The following is a 24,263-nucleotide window of genomic DNA, read 5'->3' on the forward strand; positions in this document are numbered from 1 at the left end:
CATAGTTTTTTTTTTTTTTTTAAACTATAGTCCGGCCCTCCAACAGTCTGAGGGACAGTGAATTGGCCCCCTGTTTAAAAAGTTTAAGGACGCCTGCCTTAGATGGTGATTGTGGCAGTTCAAAATTAATATTATTTTTGAGACAGAGTCTTAGTTTGTCACTCTTGATACAGTACTGTACGTGGCGTCATAGCTCACAGCAACCCAAACTCTTGGGCTCTAAGCAATACTCTTGCCTTAGCCTCCCTGGTAGCTGGGACTACAGGTGCCTGCCACAATACTCGGCTACTTTTTAGAGAAGGGGTCCTTTCTGGTGCAGGTTGGTCTCAAACATCTGAGCTCAGGCAATCCACCCACCTCGGCCTCCCAGAGTGCTAGGATTACAGGTGTGAAGCACCATGCCTGGTCACAAAATTAGTCTCACCTTTTCTTTTGCTTTAGTCACTCTGTCTTTTGCCCAGGCTCCAAGAGATATAACCCTCAATGCCTGGGAGAAAATACTAATTGGGTGTGTTTTAGCTTTCTTTTCTCTTCCTGGTTTTTCTTCCTGTGTAGAATTCTTCTTCCCATTTGTCTTCAACTCTCAGTATGTAGCAGTAGAATTGAATGTTTCTTGTTAAGTTCTGTTCATTAGTTTCTAATTGTTCTATTGTTTGTTCTCTCAAAATTCTTTTCTTTACAAAGTTATGGGAAGTACACTATCTTTTTTTGCTACCTTCGCTTGGATGGTGGGGACATGTTTCCAGTTGGTCTCATGATGAATGGATTTGATATGATGAAACACTAACAAGTATTACAAAAAGGATGCATGCAAAACAATATCTTAGGTTAATATAGTTCCTATTCAATTCACAGCTGTTTGTGAACATGTAGTATTAATAATGGAAAGTAAAACCTGATCATGAATACAGTATTCCAATTTTAATACTGTCATGTCGTATTTATAATGCATTTATCAGTTGGGTCTTTATATTATATGTGAAGAGACATTTAGTTTTTGTAGAGGAAAAAATTGAATCGTGACTTACAATTCCCTAACCACATTAGAATGCATTTCCCAATGAATACAAGAGTAAAATGTACTTATTTACCTGCAATTTTTGATTCCTTTTTTAATTTAATGTTTTGTACTTTGGAAATAAACATTTAAGAAGCCATTTCTTTATCAAGTTAAATGTGCATAGATTAATTTCCTCCTTGAGTGCTCTAGGATGTATAGCATATGGCCAAGGAAAAAACACATGTAGGGCCATGGGAAGAAATATATACTATGCATCATAATACTGTTAACGAAAATAGTAGGAGCATTTTGTTAAGGCTTCCATTGAGGGGCACATATGGAAATGTAGCCTTAGTTGTATTTTAATAACATTTCATGAACTCCTGCTACTTATAGAGTAGCAGGGATATTTACCTGTCATATAAGAATGCCTCCTCATTTTACTTTATTAACTGATAATTTTTTAATAAAGACTTTATGAAAGAGTTCGGATTTGCTTCTCTTGCTTAAGTTGTAAAAGTAATAGGATATAATTACACCAACAGAGCCTACGCAGATGTTCCGGATGTTTGGGCTTGGTGTGATCAGCATGGTCTTCCTGGGATGTCTGCCTCTTTATTGCTGCTCTCTTTGCCGGAGGAGGTAGGCAAACTTAAACATTTATTTAAAGATTGCTGAGTATACATAGATATTTGTATGTAGACACATCAATATGCTTCAGAGAGATGGGCGATTATGTTTGGGTTCTTTATGTTGAAAAGAAAGTAGCCTAAGAAAACCTAAAAGAAGAGCTATCATAACATTTTTTAAAAAAAAAGAATGTTATTTTGTTTTTCTATAGGTTTAAGATATCTTTTTTTTTTTGCAGTTTTTGGCCAGGGCTGGGTTTGAACCCACTACCTCTGGCATATGGGGCTGGCGCCCTACTCCTTTGAGCCACAGGCCCTGACCCCCACCTCCCCCTTTTTTTTTTTTTTTTTGCAGTTTTGGCTGGGGCCAGGCTTGAACCCGCTACCCCCGGTATAAGGGCCGGCACCCTATTCCTTGAGCCACAGGCGCCACCTGGTTTAAGATATCTTTTTGTATAGTATCTTTACATTCCCTTATCAAACAAAACCCTAATTATAAGGAAAAATAAATCAGTGATCTGTGGGTTTGTGGAGTGGAGGTAGCTATTAACTGTAAATCAGAATGGTTCCCAAAAGTGTTTGTCTTTGTTGAGTCATCTGCCATCGGACTTTAAATCCTGTTCTGCCTCCAAGCTAATTTGTACTAGATTTTTTCTTAGCATCTTAGACAAAATCTTAGTGGACTATTAGCATGACGCTTCCAAGTTTGTTTGTTCTTTTTATGGCTTTCCACTATTGGGGTAGAGTGGATATGGAGGTACAAAGCAGAGTCTAGACTAGAGTGAGGTGAGGCACTTGGAGCACGGTGTTAAGGAGGCACTCAGGTTTGTGCAAGTGCAGGGTGGGCAAGTCACTGCCCTCAGCGTAAATACCTCCTTAAATTTTTGGTAAAGAGAAGGTGCCTGTTAAAGATTAAGAGTCTTTGATGTTTTCATCCAAGTTAATGGGAAAGTAATATTTGAGTTACCAAAAAAATGGTTTAGATTTCACAGAATACTTAGACTGCCCACATTACCTTACTTTCCAGAAATATCATTAAGTCTTTCCTTAAATCCCTTTAACAGACCATTTTGAATCCACTATTGGGTCACAGCATTTCAGCTATTCCAGCTTGCATATGATGGTCATTTTTTTTCCCTCAGATTTCACATAACTTTCCTATCCCAAGTGGATAATCTCTATTCCTTGGTTTGTCTCTTTTTTAAATTTTTCCCAGGTGATTGGGAATAAGAGTGGAATTTTTGACCCTTCCTTCATCCCTTCAAAGCTTGGTTTCATGTAAGAAAAAAACATGAATAAAAATTGGACAATATTTGCTAGAAATTGGTATCCAGGATTATACTATAAAATTTAGAGGATGTCTGGGATAATAAGCTTGGCATAATAATTTCATTATGGCCCCTCTGTTATGCCTCTGTCAAGGAATGAGAATGTTCAGGTCCACCAGACTTTTTTCTCTAAAATGATAACCAAGGGATTATCTCCTGATAAGAATGTATTTTATGTTTTCTACATAATATAAATAGCTTGATAGACTTGAACAATGTGAATAAGTATATATGTTTGAATACCATACATTTTGGTTTTTATTTATGCATCATTTATTTATTTTACTATTTTGTGTAAGAGCTGTTATGTTCCTTCTGTCATCCTGAGCTGCCTGTCATGAACCCTTGAGCAGGTGGCAGTTTCAGCTCACTGCTTAGCTGAGTTTCCAGGAGCACTGATGGAGAGTGGATGGGGTACTGTCAGTGTTTGTGGTAGGTTGATTTTAGAGGCAAGGGGAATAATTGTGTGAAAATGGGGAGATCCCATCTCCCTTATCAAGCAAGGAGCTAAAAGGAGGCCAAAGGCTACCTGGGAGTGAGGGGGTAGCAAGATATCTCCTTAGAACTATCCCCTTGATTCACTTTCTGTTCTCTATTTCAGAGAATAAAGGGATAGATGAAAAATTGCAGGATGTAAAATAAATATCCCTGTAGCAGGGAAATAGATGTAGTCACTTGAAAACTACAGAAAAAAAACAAAGAAGCCAAACACTGTTATCTGTCCAAATCAGAGAAGCTAAATTCTAAACGCAGTTCTGTAGTAACATGATCTGGGCCTGTATCACGGGCACTCTCTTGTTCTTTAGGCACCCTTAGGGTCTTCCTCCTGCTGGGTCCTGTCTTATACATTAAATAACTTGAGCATTCCCTGAGGAAAAAGCTGTTTTAGCTCTGTTGTTGGCCTTGGTTGTAAGCCAAAACGAATAAAGTTTTGACATTCCCTGACCCCTGTGGTTTGGACACTACCTTTTATTTACAGATCACCTAAGGAGCCAGCAACTGACAGGAGTTGGAGGAATGAAAAATGAGAAGCAATCTGAGCTAGTGGGAGAAGTGAAAACAATTTAGATGAAGAGGGTGATCACTCTTCAGAGCCAAATATACCTCATTTTGTGGGGTGCCTAATTCATGTTTTCCACAATTGACCCTATTCATTCAATGTTTGCTTGTGCTAGGTATTGTGGAGGATACAGGGAAGAAAAAAAAAAAAAGTAAAATCTCAATGTGCAAATATCAACAATGATTCAAATGGTATATGCTTAAAAAAAGAAACATCTAAAACATAGGCCTTACTTCTAAGGAACATAAATCTACCTTAACAGTTGAAGACAGGCGAGGGGAGGTCAGGGATTGACCCCACTGCTGGTTTGTTTTCCCATGTTCTGTTATCCCACTTCAACAGCTGTACAAAACCCCTTCTGGTGGGGTCAGTCCGTGACCCCTCATTGGTGTGAGACTGGTTAAAGCAAATCCCAAGGATAATGCATTTAAATGATAATATAAGGTGTAATACAACTAAGGACTAAAATGAATGGTGGTAGTAGTTTATAAAAGTTCTGAAAGCAGCGAAGATTAGGGTAAGCTGAAGAGGGCAGGGCAGGCTCAGAGACTCTCTAAACTGAATCTCTAGTTTTTTCTACTTGACTTGAGTTCAGGTGTGGTCAGAACCAGGCAGACAGAGAACTCAAGCCAGCTTGAATTAGTTGCACACATACAAAAGGGAGCAGAGGACATTAGTGAAAAGCTTTCTAAGAATTTTCTATTACTAGCTTTATTAAACTAGCATATGTGTTTTGAAATTCATTGCATCCTCAAGGTTCTGTAAGATCTATTTTTATCCTCATTTATAGGCATCAAAGCTTCATTAGGTTTACATATCACTGGTAGGCTTAAGACTTACTTAGTGGAGAAAGGAATAGATCAAGTGGATGGGGACAAAAGGAAGCAGCTTTAGGGGAGGAGGGACGGAAGGGAGACGGCTGAGTTGCTCCCATTATAGTAATGGTGTGCCAATGACAATAGTGCCAGATTCAGTTTCCAGTCTTTATGTGTATTTAGATAAAGTTTAAATCTGTGTGCATATGCCAGTTAAACATCTGTGGGTTATGTAGTGATATGTACATAGTTTTGGTTAGGTGGAAAATTCAAACATTGTAGTATACTGCCTGTTAAACTCAGATGAAGTGCATTTTCATGTTTTTTGTTCTTTCTGTTTGATTGAATTTGTAGTTTTAAATCAAGAAAAAATTCAGAACTCAGTAAGAAAAGTGACAAAACTATGTTTGCTTTTGAATGTTATTTTTTTTTAAGATTGTAGATCATCTGATACACAGAGGATGTGAAAAGCGCATCCTCCGATACACTTTGAATGTTGTTGCTTGCCAGATGGCTGTTAACTGAAAATTTCTACATTTAGACAAATCCCGCTGTGTGATTCTCTGTATTATAATGTGGTTTTCATTATGCTGATAGTCTTAATGCCACTTATTTTCTTAGAATGGGCGGTAAAGAATTGGGAATAAATGTGTCAAAAATTGCCTAAAAATCATCACCCATTGAATTTTAAAAATAGGCATTTACATTTTCAAATCCCCATGTTTGTGTATCTCATTATACTGTATAATATACTTAGTAATGCTATTTTGAACAGCTTTATGCAGTAATTAGCCAACTGCTAGAAAGATTGAAGTTCCTAGGATTATATATATCTGAATTCAGAGAAAGGAAATAAAATCTATAAATTTTAAAAGCATGACTAGGCTGTAAGAGCGTTGATAAAATATGTCAGATGAGAATATGAGCAAACTAGAACTCTGTTCTAACATGAGTCACTATAGATTTGAAATTTGTATAAAGCTAGTTATTCTTGGACCTTGCTCAAGGTAATTTAATTACTGAAATAAGAGAACCACATTATATGCAGATGATATGTCTGAAGTGTTCCCACTGCAAGGACTGCAAGGGCAGCATTTTAGAGAATTCTGGAACAGTAGGTATTTATTTATTAAAGAGAACATTCTGTTGCCAAGTAACTAATAACTTCATTGCAAAATGCAGTGGCCTTTTTTCAGTTCCTATCCAACTTGACCTTTTTGTCACAGAGTACACTGTTGAATGCTCTGTTCTTGAAAATGTTCTCCCTTGGATTTCATTGTTCGCCTTACCATTCTGCTTCATCCCAGTCTCCTTTCCTTTGTTCTCCCAACTGTGGTTGTTTCCCAAAGCCTTGCTCTCATTTGTCAAATAATGTTAGAAGTATGCAGTGGAAAGAACATTTAAAACAATCTGTATTCTAATTCTGCTTTTACCGCCAGTTTCATGGGTATGCTGAACTCTTTTGGGTATTGATTTTCTTATAAAATTAGAGAATTGACTTAGTTAATTTCTTTTTCTTCTTTCACCAATGCACCAAAGATGAAGAGTTTGATCCTTTCTGACCGATTTCTAAGGTTCTTTCTGACCATAATATTCTGAAGTTCTTCGGGTGAATGACTCTTAAATCTAAATCCTGAAAATGGTTACCTCTACCTGTTCTGTGTTTCCAATTCCTCTCACAAATTAGATATTCCGCCAGCACCTTAAATGCAATATGTGCAAAACAGAGTTCATTTTCTTTTTTCCCCAAAGCGTCTCCCCTTGACACCTCTCTATTCCTGTCAGTAAATTCTTTAGTCTCCCAGGCTAAAACCTTGGAGTTATCTGTGCCTGTTCCCTTTACTTTTTCTCAATGTATAATCTGTTCACTTAGTCTCTTTTTCATTTTTTTTTTTTTTTTTGTTCTCCTGTGCAACAAGTCTGGGGTTTGCTCCTTTTTCCATTTTATTGTCACAACTTAGTCTAGGCCTGAATGCTCTCTCCCATCCTGGGCAAGTGGTTGAAAAGGCGTACCAAGGCTAGTATCTAAGGGCAAAGACAAGGTTGGGAACTGAGGAAGACATTGTAATGATATGTCTAATTCAAAGTGATCTTACAAGAGAGACAATCTGGAATGGGACTGTGAGTAGGGTTTAGAAGATGGTTAGGACGTGGGTCCTAGAGATGTTTCCTGGTACTTAAATAAAAATACATGTCTTTGCCCTTAGGTAAAGAGGGAGTCAAGATGCTTGCCAAACCAATTTGGACATATTCCTGGACTCCTAATCTACTCTCCCTCTAAATTATCAATCAATGTCCTGTCAGAGTCATCTTTCTAGAATAGTACGATTTCATTTCATTATACCATTCAAGAACTTGTAATGCATTCAAGAATATCCAAGTTCCAGGCCTGTGTTAGGTACTTTGAAAGACAAAGAGGTAAATCAGATTATACTTTGTGTTCTCAAGGAACACATAATATAATAAGGGATATATTTATATAAGGTTCCAAGGTAGAAAGTCACAGTCCATAAAAAGAGGTACAGATAAAAACAACTAACGTATAGTTGGTTTCTACAGAAGAGATACTGATAATATTTAATAATACAGTTTTCCGGGCTGTACCCTAGATATTATGATTTAGTAAGTCTGAGGTTCTGAGGTTTGGTCCTGAAATTTATATTTTTAAAGGCTCTCAAATGAATCTGATATGCAGACTATTTGGATCTGCACTAGTCTCTCTCTAGCTCAACCCTTCATTCATTCATTCTGAAATATTTTTTGAGCTACAATGACACTTTCTAGGTATTGTATTCTTACTCAGATGATTATATTCCTGGGCAGCCTCACTATCTGATATGATTTGGATGCTTGGTCCCTCTAAATCTCATGTTGAGATCTGATCCCCAGTATTGATGGTAGGGCCTAGGGGGAGGTGTTTGGGTCACGGGGGCAGATTCCTCATGAATCACCCCAAGAAAAGTAGTGAGTCCTCTTTATATTAGTTCACAAAAGAGCTTGTTGTTTAAAAGAGCCTGCCCCCTGCCCCACCTCTCTCTCTTGCTCCTTCCATTGCCATGTGACACCTCTACTCCCCCTTTTCCTTCCACCTTGATTGGAGGTTCCCTGAAGCCTGCACCAGAAGCAGATGTTGGTGCTATGCATCTCATATAGCCTGTAGAATCATGAGCCAAGTAAACCTCTTGCTTTATAAATTACCTAGTCTCACCTCAGGTGTTCCTTAATAGCAACACAAAGTGGACTAACACTGTATTATGAGCCGTTTGTTTCTTTCTGATCTCTCACTTATTAATGTTTATCGTACAGTCTTCCCAAGGTGATTCCTGTGAGTCTGAAGGCACTGGTAATTTTCTCATGCAGCCACCTTTTCAGTTAAGTTAAATTCTTGAGGTTTCAGAACATTGAACAAATTCCTTCAGTAACATCCTTTTTTTTTTTTTTTTTTTTTGTGAGACAGAGTCTCACTACGCACCCTCGGTAGAGAGCCGTGGCATCACAGCTCACAACAACTTCAAACTCTTGGGCTCAAGAGATTCTCTTGCCTCAGCCTTCCAAGTAGCTGGGACTACAGGTGTCTGCCACAATGCCCAGCTATTTTTCTGTTGCAGTTGTCATTATTGTTTAGCAGGCCTGGGCCAGGTTTGAACCCTCCAGCCCTGGTGTATGTGGCCAGCACCTTAGTCACCGAGCTACAGGTGCTGAGCTGTGACATACCTTTTTTGTTTGAGCCCCTAGCTTCAGAGTTCCTTGACATATTCAATTCTGGTGAATCTCTCCTGTACTCATCATTTTCCACCACTTTTATGCCCATGTCTTGAACACTGTTATTCTCCAAAAATTGAACCTCTGAATCTCTGAAATATTAAACTTCAAAACCCTAGTCTTTGATGCTGGGTGCCTTGTTGTCTGGCCTTTTCCTTGCTTTGTTCTTGCTATGTCTGTTCTTTAATTCATTGAGACCTCCGGGCTCTTTTACTCTGCTCTGCCATATTTCTAACATCATCTGCTTTCTTTACCCAGTCTGGATTCTGTTGTCTAGGACTTTAATCCATCCCTTCTGGCCCCCTTGTTTCATTGAGACTGAATCCATACCACTTCTCTGCTCTGGTCTAGGCTTCTGGGACTTAGAGGAGAAAAAGGTACACAACTGTGTGGATTTCTATTATTAGAAATTTCCAGTGGGCTCACTTAGTGTTTTCAGCCTCACCGCTCTACTTGATGTTTAAAGACAACATGCCACCTTGCCACTCTGAGCCTTTCATGAAGAATACCTATTGATTAATGCTCTTATGCATCTTTCCACCTCCACTCTTTTTTATCTGGCTCATTCCAGTCAGGCTGCAGGCCTCAGTTTAGATTCAGCCTTCCTCTTCTAGGACACTTACCCCAAACTTCCTGCTCACACTGGGTCAAGCTTCTTCCCGTTCATCTTTTACCAATCTCTACTACTTACCTCTGTTTGAACTTATCTCAATGTGATATAATTATCAGCCTGTATGTCTGTCTTCCCTTTTAAATTTTAAGCTCCTTGAGGTCAAAATCACATGTTTTATTCATCTTTATGTCAGCTAGTGAATGGTAATACTCACCTTTTGAGTGAGTAGTTGGCCTGTACTTTTCATTTTACAAAGTTGTGTGAAAAGTGTGAAAAGTTGACCTGTACTTTTCAGTGTGAATATTCTGGCCATGATATGTGACATCTTACATGAAAAGAAGAAAATTACCTTTAGGACATCGGACAAATCATTTTACCTCTACTTTCTCCCTTGGGCATTCTCATTAGATTGGATAGAACATCTAATCTTGGATCTCAGTAATGAATATTAGTCATACAACCAGTTAGTGATAAGAGTGAACCAAAAATCAAGTCCTCTGAAACCTAGACCAGTGCATGCATTTTGAAGTAATAATGATTTGTTGCCTTTTTTGGTTGTTAATGAAAGTGAAATTCACAAATTTAAAATCAAATTCATTGATAAAGTAAATAGTCCATTTTTATTATGTACAGTAGGATATACTGAAGTCACAGCATTAGAACAAAGTATAAAATCCTCAATTTCTTCTCTAAAATGCCTATCTTCACAAAGTTTTGTAAACCTGAAGATTTTTTCCTGACTTATTTGGGAGCAAAACCTGATCTGACCTGGTCTGAGATTCTTTCTAGTTAGTATTTAATACCCAGAGTGAATATTCATAAATTCTGTTGCAGAAATGTTACTGTGTTTGACTACGAGATGCTGTCCCAGACCTATAGGCGTGTCATGTAATATGAAACATATTATGTCATTTTACCTTTCTAAAATCCAAAATTTCTGTATTCTGAAACACGTCTAGTCTCAAGGGGCTGAAAACTGTGCATTAGTTTCACTTATTATTTTTCTGAGTCTGCAGTTAACAACATGACAACTTAAAGAGACCATAGGTAAATCATATAGATATATTTTTGCCTTCACTCACTATTTCATTTATGCCTGGAGACTTTTTATGATTAATTGAGAAAAAAGGTATTTATTTGTTCCACATCAGTCTTACCTAGTGGAGCTCAGTGACAACCCAGTAATGTAGTTTTATGGGAGAAAAGTGAGCATAACCTTCAAAGTCATCATTTCAAAGGCAGGCGTATGTGTCTCTGGGACCAACAGGATCAGAACCTGGTCGCTCTGCATAGCTAAGTAACATTTTCGGGGTTCTGATGTGCTTTTCTGTATGCCACCTGAGCTGGGATGGGGTTATATGTCATTACCTCTTCATAATATTATATGCATGTATTTTTCTCTTTCTTTCTCTTTTTGGGTTTTTGTCCTTAACCTCTGCTGTGAACATTCCTAATTTTCTTCTTGGCTTGTGTTTAGTTTTTTAGAAAGTGAAATCCCTATAAACATAAAATCAGTTAAAATTTCTTGATAAAAATCAACTAACATTTCCATTTCCTCTGTGGGGTGTAAAAATTTATAAGTTAAGGTTCCAGCTAGAAAGAATTTTCAAGCTTGGAGGGGAGAAATAGACAGGTTAGGATAGTGAGGGAGAGATTATATTTTAGATTTAAGCAGGTCTGGATTTGAATCTTGGCTTTTCTATTGAATAGTTGGTGATTTCAGCAAGTTACTTTACCACTTGGAAGCTCAGTTTCCCTATCTGAAAAATAGGAGTGGTAGAAAGAGTACCTGCCTCAACAAGTCATCACGAAGATTAAATGAGATCATACACATGGAATGCTTATATGCAGGCCTTGGCACATAGCAAGTCTGTGTCATATCTGTTGTTGCTAGTCATTGTTAGCTAACATTGCAGTATGGTTTCCTAGAAAAAGTCTCATACTTTAGACCCACATTCAAATCCTAGCATCTCCATTTATGAGCTATGTCTTACCTTGGGTGAGTTATCTTACCTCTCTAAGCATTTAATCATCTTTTTTCAAGACAGAGTCTCATTATGTTGCCCTCGGTAGAGTGCTATGACATCACTGCTCACAGCAGTCTCTAACTCTTGGGCTTAAGTGATTCTCTTGCCTTAGCCTCTCAAGTAGCTGGGACTACAGGTGCCTGCCACAATGCCCAGCTATTTTTTTGCTGTTGCAGTTGTCATTGTTGTTTAGCTGGCCTGGACTGAGTTTGAACCTGCCACCCTCAGTGCGTGTGGCTGGTGCCATAACCACTGTGCTATTGGCACTGAGCCCAAGCATTTAATCATTTATAACATAGAAAACACACTATCCACCTTCTAGGGTTGTTGTGAAGATTAAATGAGATAAAGTATGTAAAGTACCTAGCCAAGTTCTTGGAATATGATAGCATCTCAAATGCCTCTTTACCTACTGTCTACACATACACAAGTATGGGATTGAATGCCAAATCAAAAGTAAGTTAAAGTGCTTTGAAAATTATAAATGCTAATGTAATGTGAACTGTTACTACTTAGATTTGAAGTTCATGGGGGGGGGAATTCTTAAAGAAAGCTTACTAGAAAAGATATACCCAAGTTGAGTGTTGAAGGGTGGGCAACATTGACATCAATAGAGGGGAGCAAGACAGAATTACTTATGGAGGATCATATGATCAAAATGACTGAATATAGAATAATAATGATGGTTATAATGATAAATTTGATCATACCAAGTCTTTAAGTTCTATTATATTTATTCAATCTAGTGAGTTAAAAAATCAGATGGGAAAGTCTGAAGAGTTATCCTTTTCCTGTAAACTCCCCCTTTGTTATTTTATCATTATTGAGAAATAAGGTTTCACTTGAACTTTTTATATTACAGCAAATGGGCCAATCCTTTGCGAAGGAAAGTCCATAGAATGTTAAAGGGTTTGAAGAAAAAAAGAAACAAACCACGAAGAGATGCTGAAGTTTTAGGGACAGCAATGGAAGATGAGGAAGATGATGAAAAGGACCAAGAGACCAGAGGTAATTGACAATAGGACATAAAATTGAAGTGCTCTGTCTCTGATTCTTGTTAGCTTTATATGTCTACCATCATCTTGGTTTGACTGGCACTTAATTTTTACACCACAAAAGTTTGGACCATAGGAGGGTCAGCTTTTGAAAAGGTGCTTATCACTTGACATATTTAGGTGGTAAGAAAGTGGACAAGAAATGTGCTAAATTATTTGGGTACCACATTATTTGATATATATAGTCCAGCCATTCACAGGAAGATAAAAAATGGAATCTTCCACTCTGACTCTGAGGCTCCATGATAGACAGTCCACAGTCTCCAATAAAATGTCCACAGTCTCCAATGTGTGTTAACAGTACAACATATCCAGAAGAAGGAGCATGGATGGCTGTAGGAGTCAGATAGACCTGGGATTTAATCTTGGATCTTAGCTGTTATTTTCAGCTACACGCTTCCCAAACCTGCACAGTGCAGTGTTAGAAAAGGTTACGAGAAGGATATCAGAAACGTATACCAGGGACTAGTTGGACAGGCTAATAGATCCCTGGTCTTGGCCTGGGTTTCTTCCTCCCAAAATAACTGTGAAGGGACAAGTGAGAATAAAACTGTTGGTGAGAAAAAGGTATACCTCAGGGACTAGAGTACTGGATTAGGAGTCAGGAGACCCAAGTAATTAAGTAGTAATGTTTCCCTGGGAAAATAAATTAACTTTCAGCAAATTACTGCCATCATCTGAGATTTTTTAAAATGTAGTTTAAATAATACATTGTGTGTGAAAATGCTTTGAAAATTGCGGTGTGTTACTCAAATTGAAGGTGTTAAGGGACAGAGAAGTAAAGCAGTGGAAATACCAGACCACTGGATGTAGCGTCAGGAGACTCTGGCTCTAACCCAGCTTTTCTGTTATTTACAGTGTAAGCTCCTGACAGTCCCTTAATTTTCTTAGGCCTCATTTCACTAGTCTTCACAATAAGTTTGAACTTGATGAATAGGAATAGTGAGTTAGAAGAAACAAAAGAAAATCCTTATATAAGGTATCTTATGAATATGAGGTCTGACAATTAGGTCGAACCCATCCTAGAAAAATTGCTTCATGCCTCATTGCTGAATATCACTACAGTCACCTTTCAAGTACTCCTCTTGGGAAGCTATGTATGGAGGCCAGCACCTAGTCCACCCTTTAAAGTAATCTTAGAACTTTTTCTTCTGAAGTGACCATCAGCGCTGTCATATGGCACACAAAAAGCATGCAACAATAATGAATGCCACCCAGTGAGACACCGCCACATGTCAACACAAACACAGCTGTGAGACACTGATATACCAAGGTTTTGAAACCTACTGAGTTGTTTGAACATTGCTGCCAATGTAAGTGGATGGTGGCAAGTTAACAAATTTAATTGTCAGACCTCATATGTTTATATAGGATATATATTATTTATTCTAGGTAATACATAAATATATATTATACTCATGATAAATGTAGATTATTATTCATACTACTATATTATTTTGCATAAACCTAATACAATCCATGTATGTACACATGTACACATGGGCACAGACACGTGTATATATGACATAACTAGACTAACAAAGCTTGGTTTCTGTGGGCCATTCTTTGGAGCATGGAAGTTAACTTTGCTATCCAGAAATTATCTCTGTAATGGTATTTATTTTATGACTCAAAGTAACATAAGATGATAGCAAACTGAAAAACATATACATTTATCATAACATTCAATATACAGAGTTTGAGAATTTTGTTACAGTCATTTCCTTTTATAACAAAGTATGGTATAATATTAGTCCTTTAAGTCATTTAATCCTACTTTGCTTTTCTCCCATAGCATTATTTTCCTAGTGAGAAGAATGCAAACCATCCAATGCAGAGAAGACTCTCCCAGCCATCTAAACTTGATGGAGTGTTTTAGACTAAACAATTGGTCCATATTTTTGTTGTTCACCCTAAAATATTAAATAAAATTGATAGTTATGTTTTTGTGCATCAAACCAGAATCTGAATTTTTTCATGAGTAAAGTACTGGTGCCATTTCAGGTCCCAGATAGTAACGTGGTTTTTGCAACTTGGCTTATTTTATCTCCTCCTACTTCTATTGGTACTAAATAAGACAGAGATTCCATATTATTTATCTTTCAGTAAAGGGGGGAAAACCTCAGTGATGTATTGCACTGTACCTCATACTTTTTATTTTGAGGAAAAGAGGTTAGAATATTTTTTAGTAAGGTTGTTATTTTTATTTTATAATTTATAATATTATTTTTTCCACTATTAAAATAAGACACACTCATTACAGAAAATTTGGTAAATAAGGATATGTAAAAGAAAATTAAAAAATCAAATCACATTCCCACTATCCAGAGCTAAATACTGTTATTATTATATTTACTTTTTAAAGAAAACAGTTGTGCTCTTTGATATACATAAACAGATAGTGCTTATTTTTTAAAATTCATATCTTTTTATGATTCACTTTCCTCTTTTAAAATGTGTGGGACTCAAGTTTACCTGGGCTGGTTACTCATTCATTTAACAAAAATTTATTGAGTTTCTGCTATGTGTCATCTGATCTCTAAAGGCTAGAGATACAGTCATGAGCAAGACAGACTTGCCCTTGCCATTATGGAGTTCACAATCTAGCTGGAGAAGAAGCTAGGTAAAGAACTAACGACAGGGTTATGATAGGAGGAATATTATGTTCTATGGGAGTACACAAAGGGGCACTTGGCCCAGACTGAAAGGGGAGGACACCTCAAGTTTCCCAGGATTCAGTTAAATGATTGCATTTTTAAGGGAAGGAGTCTTGGTTTTTAGTGACCAGAAAAGAAACAGCTTTTATTACAGAAAATTCAGGTAGATCAAGAGTTTGTAGATATAATGTATATGAAAGAGTTCTTGTCAAACAGAGGCTCATAAAGACACTGTGCCCGGGAAATGCGCACCTGTACATGTGTGCTCTGTTGCAGGAAGTGCCATTTGAGTTAACAAAGCCCAAAGCTCCATAATTTAAATGCTTGCTGAAAGTGAGGTCCACAGCATGTGCACTGCAAGATTTATAGCAGCGTCATCACCTTCTGAAGAAACCACTAAAATGTTTGATAGACACTGAACAGAAGGAGACCTTTTTTCGGATACCCATTTGATTCAGAAGTCCAAATTTTTCAGGAGCTCTCAGGGATACAAATGAAAATAATGTGTTTATTTATTCATTAATTCAACAACATGTACCAGGTACTATAGTGCTGGGGAGGCAGAAGTGAAAAAAATGTACAAAAGTCTCTGCCCTTATGGAGTTTTTACATTCTAATAATATAAGCTAAAGGCAAAATATTTGTACGATCTGAAGAGAAACTAGAGTATATGTTCTAGTAATATAGGCAAAAAAGAAACAAATCAGTAAAAGACATAGTATGTTAGATAATGTGTGCTAAGAAGAAAACACCAAGGAAAACAACTGGAGTATGTGAGGGAAATTTATAGTTTTAGATAAAGTGGCTGGAGAAGAACTCACTGAGAATATGATATTTGAGTAAAGACCCGAGGAAGGAAGGGAGCAAGCTATGCAGATATAATAGGGTGTATTGCATATATACAATACACACATACATACAACACACACACACACAGTATGTACGCATATGTCTGTGTGTGTATATATATATATATATTACATTTAATGTACATGCAAGGAAATTTACTATAAGAAATTGGCTCATTAGATTATAAGAGGTAGACAAGTCCCAAGATGTGTAGGTTGAGTCACCAAGCTGGAGATTCAGGAGAGCTAATGATTTAGTTTCAGTCTGAGCTTAAAGGCCTGAGAGCCAGAATTGATAATGTAGTTCTTATTCAAAGGCTGGTGGGCGTGAGACCCAGGAAGAGCCAGTGTCTCGGTTCAAAAGTATTTAAGCAGGAGAAATTCTTTCTTACTCAGGGGAGTGTTACACTTTTGTTCTATTCAGACCTTCAGCTGGTTGAATGAGGCGCTCACAGAAGGGAGGACAATCTGCTTTACTCAATCTACCAATTTAAATGTTAATCTCACCCCAAAACACCCTCACAGACATACTCAGAATAATGTTTGACCAAATACTGGGCACTGCATGGCCCAGTCAAATTGACATATAAAATTCACCATTATAATCTCAAGTGCCTAGGACAGTATCCAGCACATAGTTGGTGTTCAATGAATAAAATACACATTGCATGATTGAATTAGAAAGATGATTTGTAGAGTTTTTCATTTTTTTGCTGTGATGAACAGGCACTTCCAAGGCAAAGTGAGATTTTACAAAAAAGTCATCATGTGTACCAAATGATCACTAGAGTTCAGTAGACAAGTGGTTGCTTTTAAATCAGTTCCCCAAGAACCTGATATTGCCACTATAAACTTTAAAAGCTTTATTCAGGGGAAATCAAATGAAAAAGAGCAACACAATCAGTTCTTTGGGTAGAAATAAGTAACAAAATAACTAGATAAGAAAATACTTTAAAATTTCAGCTATAATCTGTGAAGGAGATAAGCATAGTCTGAGGCAGTACTTTGAAAGCAATAGAAAGGAACATCTGCAATTACTCTCCAACAGAAGCTAAATTGCGGGGTGTTCTGACAAAGATTACTGCTAGTGGGCAAAGAGTGTGAGCTTAGATTTGCAGTTGAACAATTAATGATGCAGAATAACAATGGATCAGAGATGAAAAGTTGAGGTAATTGAGGATGGTTATTACTAAAAATTAAAAGCCAAAGGGACTCTCACAAGAGACGGAAGGAAATAGGTTGTGCAGAGTGCTGTCTCCAACACCAGTGCTGATTGCACCACCGAACCATGTCTGATGTGGAAGATCAAGCCCTGTCAGAGATATGGGAGTAGATTAGAAGTGTGTCGCTAATGTGCAAACATTAATGGCCACAGAGTCATTTTCCTCTAGGCATTACCATATCTGTTCCAAATGAAAGGACACTAGTTAAATGAGAAGAATCTCTGTTACAGAGCCTGAACTTGAATAAGATGACTGCTTCAAAACCAGAGGTAATGGACATTCTCCCTAACTTTATGGACATTGAGACTTTAAACCAAGAATTACCAAATGGTGAAACCAAAGATCTGTCATGTCAGTCTCTGGACAACCACACGTTGGTAGAGAATCTGAATAATGTATGGTTCAGTCACCTGGAAAATGGGAACAAGATCTCTCTTGGATATCAGCATTAGCATCACAGACAATAGAAGCTCTATAAACTAAGTAGTTCTTTACTGTAATGAAGGAAAATTTTATTCATTATGGCATTTTATAAATATTTTTTGTCTATTTATGGTCTCCACCCAACTTTCCTTTGGAGGGACTAGGAAAACATAATAACTACTGTGGGATTACCAAGCTGAACTCAGAGCCTCAGTCTAAGCTGTAATATGTGAGCAGTCCAGGTTAGCTGCTGCCTGGCCTAGATCTCAGGCAGAGGGCTTGCCAGGAGAATGTAATTATAGATGGGTTATAACTTCAGAGTAGAAGACGGCATAGGGAGGTCAAACTCAAGTGGAAAGGTATTCAGGAATAGTAGGACTGGTTTTACAATGTGTGGGGCCTAATGCAAAATTAAAATGTGGAACCATGTTAAAATTTATTACGAATGTCAAAACAAAAACAAGGCAGCATTAGACCAAGCATGGGGCCCTTCAAAGAGCCAGGCCTGATTTGACTGCATGGTTGCACGTCTATGAAACCAGCCTTGGGGGATAAGTTAAGCCATGGGACTGGTCTGCAGTGCCTAGCAAGGTGTATTGTGCATAATAAGCTCTTCCTAAATATTTTGTTGGCTTGAGTTTTGTAGGAGTACATATATAAAATAGAGTATCCTTTTTATAGTACTAGCAGAATGCTATACTCAGCAATTCATTTATCAACTCAAAAAATGTTTATAGAACACTTTTTTTTTTTTTTTGTCAAGCACCGTCCTGGGCACTGGGGATATAGTAGTGAGAAAAATGGACAAATACCTTTGCTCTCATGATGTCTACATCGGGCATATGTGTTTGCTGCCAAATTGAGGCTCATAATCTCATTCGTTATAATCTCAAGCACGCCAAGCCTAAGAGGACAGAACCACAAAGCCACTGCTCACTTTCTTTCAGGATACAGTAAGGCAGAATAGGCAGAAATTACCTTTTGAATATGAATTTGTAAACTTCAACTTTAAAAGTTGAGAATAATACTGTTCTAAATGCACTGAAAGTATGACTTGATAGGTGAGGGGAAGTATGAGAGGGAGAGCTTTAATGGGAGGTCCATTGCTTGGTAGTTAGGATTCCCCAATTTTTCTACTCATGTCTTGTACATGCTACTTGTGTGATATTGGCCTGAATGATAAGAAAAAGAACCTTTCCTGTCTTCCCTTCAGTAAAGCTCTCTGAAAGTAACTGATACAGTATATGTTAGGTATTATAGGATACTATCAGATAACAAAATTCTCTATAATTCTGGTATTCAGTCCACACAATTTAATAAGATCCTACTGTATGTTAGACACTGTTAAATATTGGGAGGGCATAGAAACAAACAATCACAGTCCTTCCCCTCAAGACCTCAAGAAGCTTGCAATCTAATGAGTCATAAAATTTGTAAACGATGCCTCACACTTGTAAACAGATCACTGCTATGGAAACACAGAGCAGAGATGCTTAATGTTCCCTGTGGTGTGTAGAGCAGGGAAACATTTCCCAAATTTCTAAGGAATTTTGATCAAAGAGGGAAGAGAGATGACATTGGAAAAGCAAAGAATAAGTGTGAATGTGTCATAAGAACAAAGAAAGGCAATTAATAAAAATTTAAAAGGCCTAAGTTTCCTCTTGCACAGTTTGTTTAAATCAGCAAGCCAGAGTCACACTGAATGGGAGTTGACATATAGGGCAAACCAAATTATCACTTGTGGCTCCCTCCCCCACCTTCACTCCTACCAATGCCAAAAGAGTCAGAGAGGAGTTAATGGAACTTGGTGTCAAACTTAAGAACTCAAAGTCTAGCAACTGTAAGTATATCAAAGGCATCTGGAACATATTCTTCTTAGTAAAGTATCTCAAGAATGGAAAAAAAAGTATCCAATGTACTCAATACTATGAAATCAATATATAACCACCTACACACTCATACAATGGCAAAACATAACTGTAGTCCAAAAGTAGAAGGGAAGAGGAGAGAGGAGAGGGGAGAGGGGATACGGGAGGAGAGAGGGTATTTGGGGGGACCTCACCTAATGTGCATGGTGTAGTAGTACATTTCAAAACTATTAAGAAATGAGTATAGGCGGCGGCTCCTTGCTACCGGTGCCTCCCTCCTACATCCTCCCCTGCCGTGCCGGCCACGGGCACTTCTGCTGCTACTGCTGCCACCGCCGCTCCTCAAAACTGCTCCTACCCCTCGGGCCAAGCGGTTTTAAAATGGAAAATTTTGATGCATCACTTAGTCCCTATTTCAAAGCATTGCTAGGTACCCGAGATACCAGAGTAAAAGGATGGTTTCTTCTGGACAATTACATACCTACATTTATCTGTTCCCTCATATATTTACTAATTGTATGGCTGGGACCAAAATACATGAAGAATAGACAGCCGTTCTCTTGCCGGGGTATTTTAGTGGTGTATAACCTTGGACTCACGCTGCTGTCTCTCTATATGTTCTGTGAGTTAGTAACAGGAGTATGGGAAGGCAGGTACAACTTCTTCTGTCAGGGAACACGCAGCGCAGGAGAATCAGATACGAAGATCATCCGTGTCCTCTGGTGGTACTACTTCTCCAAACTGATTGAATTTATGGACACCTTCTTCTTCATCCTGCGTAAGAACAACCACCAGATCACAGTGCTGCACGTCTACCACCGTGCCTCCATGCTAAACATCTGGTGGTTGTGATGAACTGGGTCCCCTGTGGCCACTCTTATTTTGGTGCCACCCTGAACAGCTTCATCCACGTCCTCATGTACTCTTACTACGGCCTGTCTTCAGTCCCTTCCATGCGCCCGTACCTGTGGTGGAAGAGGTACATCACTCAGGGGCAGCTGCTTCAGTTTGTGCTGACAATCGTCCAGACCAGCTGTGGGGTCATCTGGCCGTGCACATTCCCTCTCGGTTGGTTGTATTTCCAGATCGGATACATGATTTCCCTGATTGCTCTCTTCACAAACTTCTATATTCAGACCTATAACAGGAAGGGGGCCTCGTGGAGGAAAGACCACCTGAAGGACCACCAGAACGGGTCCGTGGCTGCTGCGAACGGACACACCAACAGCTTTTCTTACCTGGAAAACAATGTGAAGCCAAGGAAGCCAAGGAAGGATTGAAATCCAAGAGTTGAAAACCTCCAAACCACGTCATCTGATTGTAAGCACAATACGAGTTGTGCCCGATGCTCATTAACAGCTGCTGTAACTAGTCCAGCCTACACTAGTGTGACTCATGTAGGACCCCTTTCATCAGTTCAAAACCCTTAGAAAACATATACAGATTATACAAGTAGATTAAGATTTCTAACATTTCTGGGCTCTTATCAACCTCCACCCTGCGCTAGACTGTGGAAAGGGAGTATTGTTGTAGTATACAACACTGCTGTTGCCTTATTAGTTATAACATGATAGGTGCTGAATTGTGATTCACAATTTAAAAACACTGTAATCCAAACTTTTTTTTTTTTTACTGTAGATCATGCATGTGATTGTAAATGTAAATTTGTACAATGTTGTTACAGTAGAGAAACACACATGCCTTAAAATTTAAAAAGCAGGGCCCAAAGCTTATTAATTTAAATTAGGGTATGTTTCAAGTTTGTATTCACTTGTGATAACTCTGTTTAGAAAAATCAAAGACCGTGATTTATGAAACTAGCGTGTGACACATAATTTCAAGTGACTTGTAGATGTGAAATCAGAAACGGCACCTTCAGTTTTATAATATTGGCTTTGAATCAGGCTGACTCAAATCTAGTGGAACAGTCAGTTTAACTTTTTAACAGATCTTATTTTTTTATTTTGAGTGCCACTATTAATAATGTAAAAAAGGGGAGAGGGCTCTAAAGCAGTCTTGATGAAACTTAAATATATATTCTTTGTCCTCAAGATTTTAGGAAGAGTGTAGAGTGAGTAGGCCATTTTTTAATTTCTCTCCAAGTGCTAAGTGTTTTTATACAGAAAACAAAAAGTCTGCTTTGCTTTCCACCAGTGCAAGAGAAGATGTATACTTTTCAGAAGAGATTGAATCCTTATCATTTGACAGTATCAGATACATAGGCAGTGAGAAACTGGTTTCCAGCGTCCAATTTTGAACTGATTTCTGTACTGCTGTCTGTTTTGACACAAACTTCCTTTTAAAATGTGCCTAGTTTACCAAAATTAACAAAGGGGAGATAAAGAACCTTAAAAAATATTAAAGTAAGCCTGGGCACAGTGGCTCACACCTATAATCCTAGTACTTTGGGAGACTGAGACAGGTGGATTGCTTGAGCTCAGGAGTTGAGACCAGCCTGAACAAGAGTGAACCCCCATCTCTAAAAAATAGCCGGGCGTTGTGGCAGGTGCCTATAGTCACAGCTATTTGGGAGGCTGAGGCAAGAGGATCTCTTGAGTCCAAGAGTTAGAGGTTGCTGTGAGTTATGACGCCATAGAGCTCTACCAAGGGCAACAAAGTGAGACTCTGTCTCAAAAAAAAAAAGAAAGAAAGAAAAAGAAAATTTTAAGGTAAAATTAAACAGCTACAGCATAAGAGAACTGATAAATCGGATAGAGTTAACTTGTTCCATGTAAATCTAATAGTACCTGTAATTTTTTTCTGCTTAGAATCTAAAAATTTGTTTAGAATGTCTTGTTTAAAAATAACAGACTGCAGACTGCTTATCATAAAATCATGTCTCTCACACTTGAGGCAGTGGTCAAACAGATGTGGACTATTATGTGTGTCATTTTAAAGCGTCAGGATTTAGCCTCTGAATACCTTCTCTGTTGGGGTAAAAATACATTTATCGAACCACTCATCACGCATCTTAGAAGGTCATTGACAATGTATAAACTAATTGTTGGTTTGATATTTATGTAAATATCAGTTTACCATGCTTTAATTTTGCACATTCATATTATAGGGAGCCAGTGGTTCTCCTATTAGTCTTGTGGGTTTTCTGTTTGAAAGGAGTCTTGACATCTGTTTACATTTACCTTATCAAACCTAGAATGTGTATATTTATAAATGTCTGTCTTCATTCCTAGGTACTAATTTGCAGATGTCTTTACATTTTTCAGTACAGAAACTGTAACATTCTATAGTGTGCTGTCAGTGTGCTTAGCTCATCTGGATATACCCACACTGTTAAATAGTGTCTCAACATTAATAATTAAAACATTTTTGATTACTTAAAAAAAAAAAAAAGAAATGAGTATAATTGTGATGGATGTGTTACTTGGTTCAATGTATGCATTTCACGTTGTATATCAAAGCCGTATCCTGAACCCCATAAATACATCAATGCACAAAGTTATGATTTAATAAAAAATAATAAAAAAATAAAAAAAGGCGTTTGGTTAGGGCCAGTATATGAAGGGACATGTAGGAGATAGGGCCTACAGGTAGCAGAGTGGTTAGGGTGTAACGGCCTCTAGTTGTGCATTACTTTCCCCTAATTGTCCACAGGGTCAAACTCTACTTTTTTCAGGTGAATTTTACTGAACTTTCAGAACAAATAATCCCACTCTTACACAAATTGTCCTGGAAAGTAGAAAAACAGAAAAATAACCTGCCCTTTATGTTTGTGAAACTAATACGGTGTAGATATCACAACCAGCTAAAGCTAGTGCAAGAGAAGTATGTTGGAGGCCAAATTAACTTAAGGACGTAGGGGCAAAAATCCTACAAGTATCTCAATCTATCTATAATCTAACAACGTATTAAGTAGACTTTCTTCCAGGATTGGAAGGATGTTTCAATACTGGAATGTACAGGGATATAATTACATTAATGGACTGAAACATAAAAATTATGTGTTTTTTTTTAAAGGTATAGAAAAAGCAATTGATAAATGTCAACAACTATGTATGGTTCCAGTGGGGCACGTTGGCTCATGCCTGTAATCCTAGCACTCTGGGAGGCCAAGGCAGATGGATTGCTTGAGCTCAGGAGTTTGAGACCGGCCTGAACAAGAGCAAGAGCAAGACCTTGTTTCTAAAAAATAGCCAGGCATTGTGGTGGATGCCCGTAGTCCCAGGTATTTGGGAGGTTGAGGCAAGAGGATCTCTTGAGCTCTAGAGTTTGAGGTTGCTGTGAGCTATGATGCCATGGCACTCTACCCAGGGTGACAAAGTGAGACCATGTTTCAAAAACAAACAAACAACTATTTATGCTTTAGAGAACTCTTAGTAAACTAGAAAGATAAGGGAACTCCCTAAGCATTAAAAGTTAACTAAAATAAAAATACAGAAGAACCTCCATAGCTGACCACTTCTTTAATTTGACCTAATTTTAATAGACTGGATATGTACCACATGTAGAAAGGCCTGGTTTCTTATGTTGACCACCTCTATATGTTGACCAGTTTCTTATAGTCCCTTGGGTGGTCAACTTATAGAAGTTCTACTGTATTAAATGCAGAAAAATTAGAAGCATTCTTTTTAAGGTCAAGAGCAAGACAATGATGCTTGTTATAAAACTAGCTACTATTTAACATAATATGAGATAATCTTGCCAAAGAAATTATATGAGAAATAAACGACTTCTAAAGACTAAAAGAGACAACTTCAGTCATTTGCCTATGATATGATTTACATAGAAAATCCAAGAGAATCAACAAATAACTGGGACCACTAAGAGACTGAAGGGTGCTAGATCAATTCTCTAGACCCCAAATATGGCCTGAAAAAATATACAAGTCTATTGCCTGTCAGCTTCCCCCTACTTCCTGCTCTGGGCAGGGATAGCTAACTATCCTAGTTGCCCAGGATGGAGGAGTTCCCTTGGATGTGGAACTTTTCATGTTAAAC

At 37.9% G+C, this 24,263-nt stretch overlaps 1 pseudogene across 1 annotated transcript; it reads left to right on the plus strand.

Moving 5' to 3' along the window:
* The first annotated feature begins 19,564 nt into the window (after positions 1-19,564).
* Positions 19,565-22,551, plus strand: LOC128578282 (elongation of very long chain fatty acids protein 5-like; annotated as a pseudogene). Its single transcript, XR_008377693.1, has one exon. The product of XR_008377693.1 is annotated as an elongation of very long chain fatty acids protein 5-like (transcript).
* Positions 22,552-24,263: the final 1,712 nt, after the last annotated feature.

This window comes from Nycticebus coucang, chromosome X (assembly GCF_027406575.1).
Source record: "Nycticebus coucang isolate mNycCou1 chromosome X, mNycCou1.pri, whole genome shotgun sequence".
In the NCBI taxonomy this organism is placed as follows: Eukaryota; Metazoa; Chordata; class Mammalia; order Primates; family Lorisidae; genus Nycticebus; species Nycticebus coucang.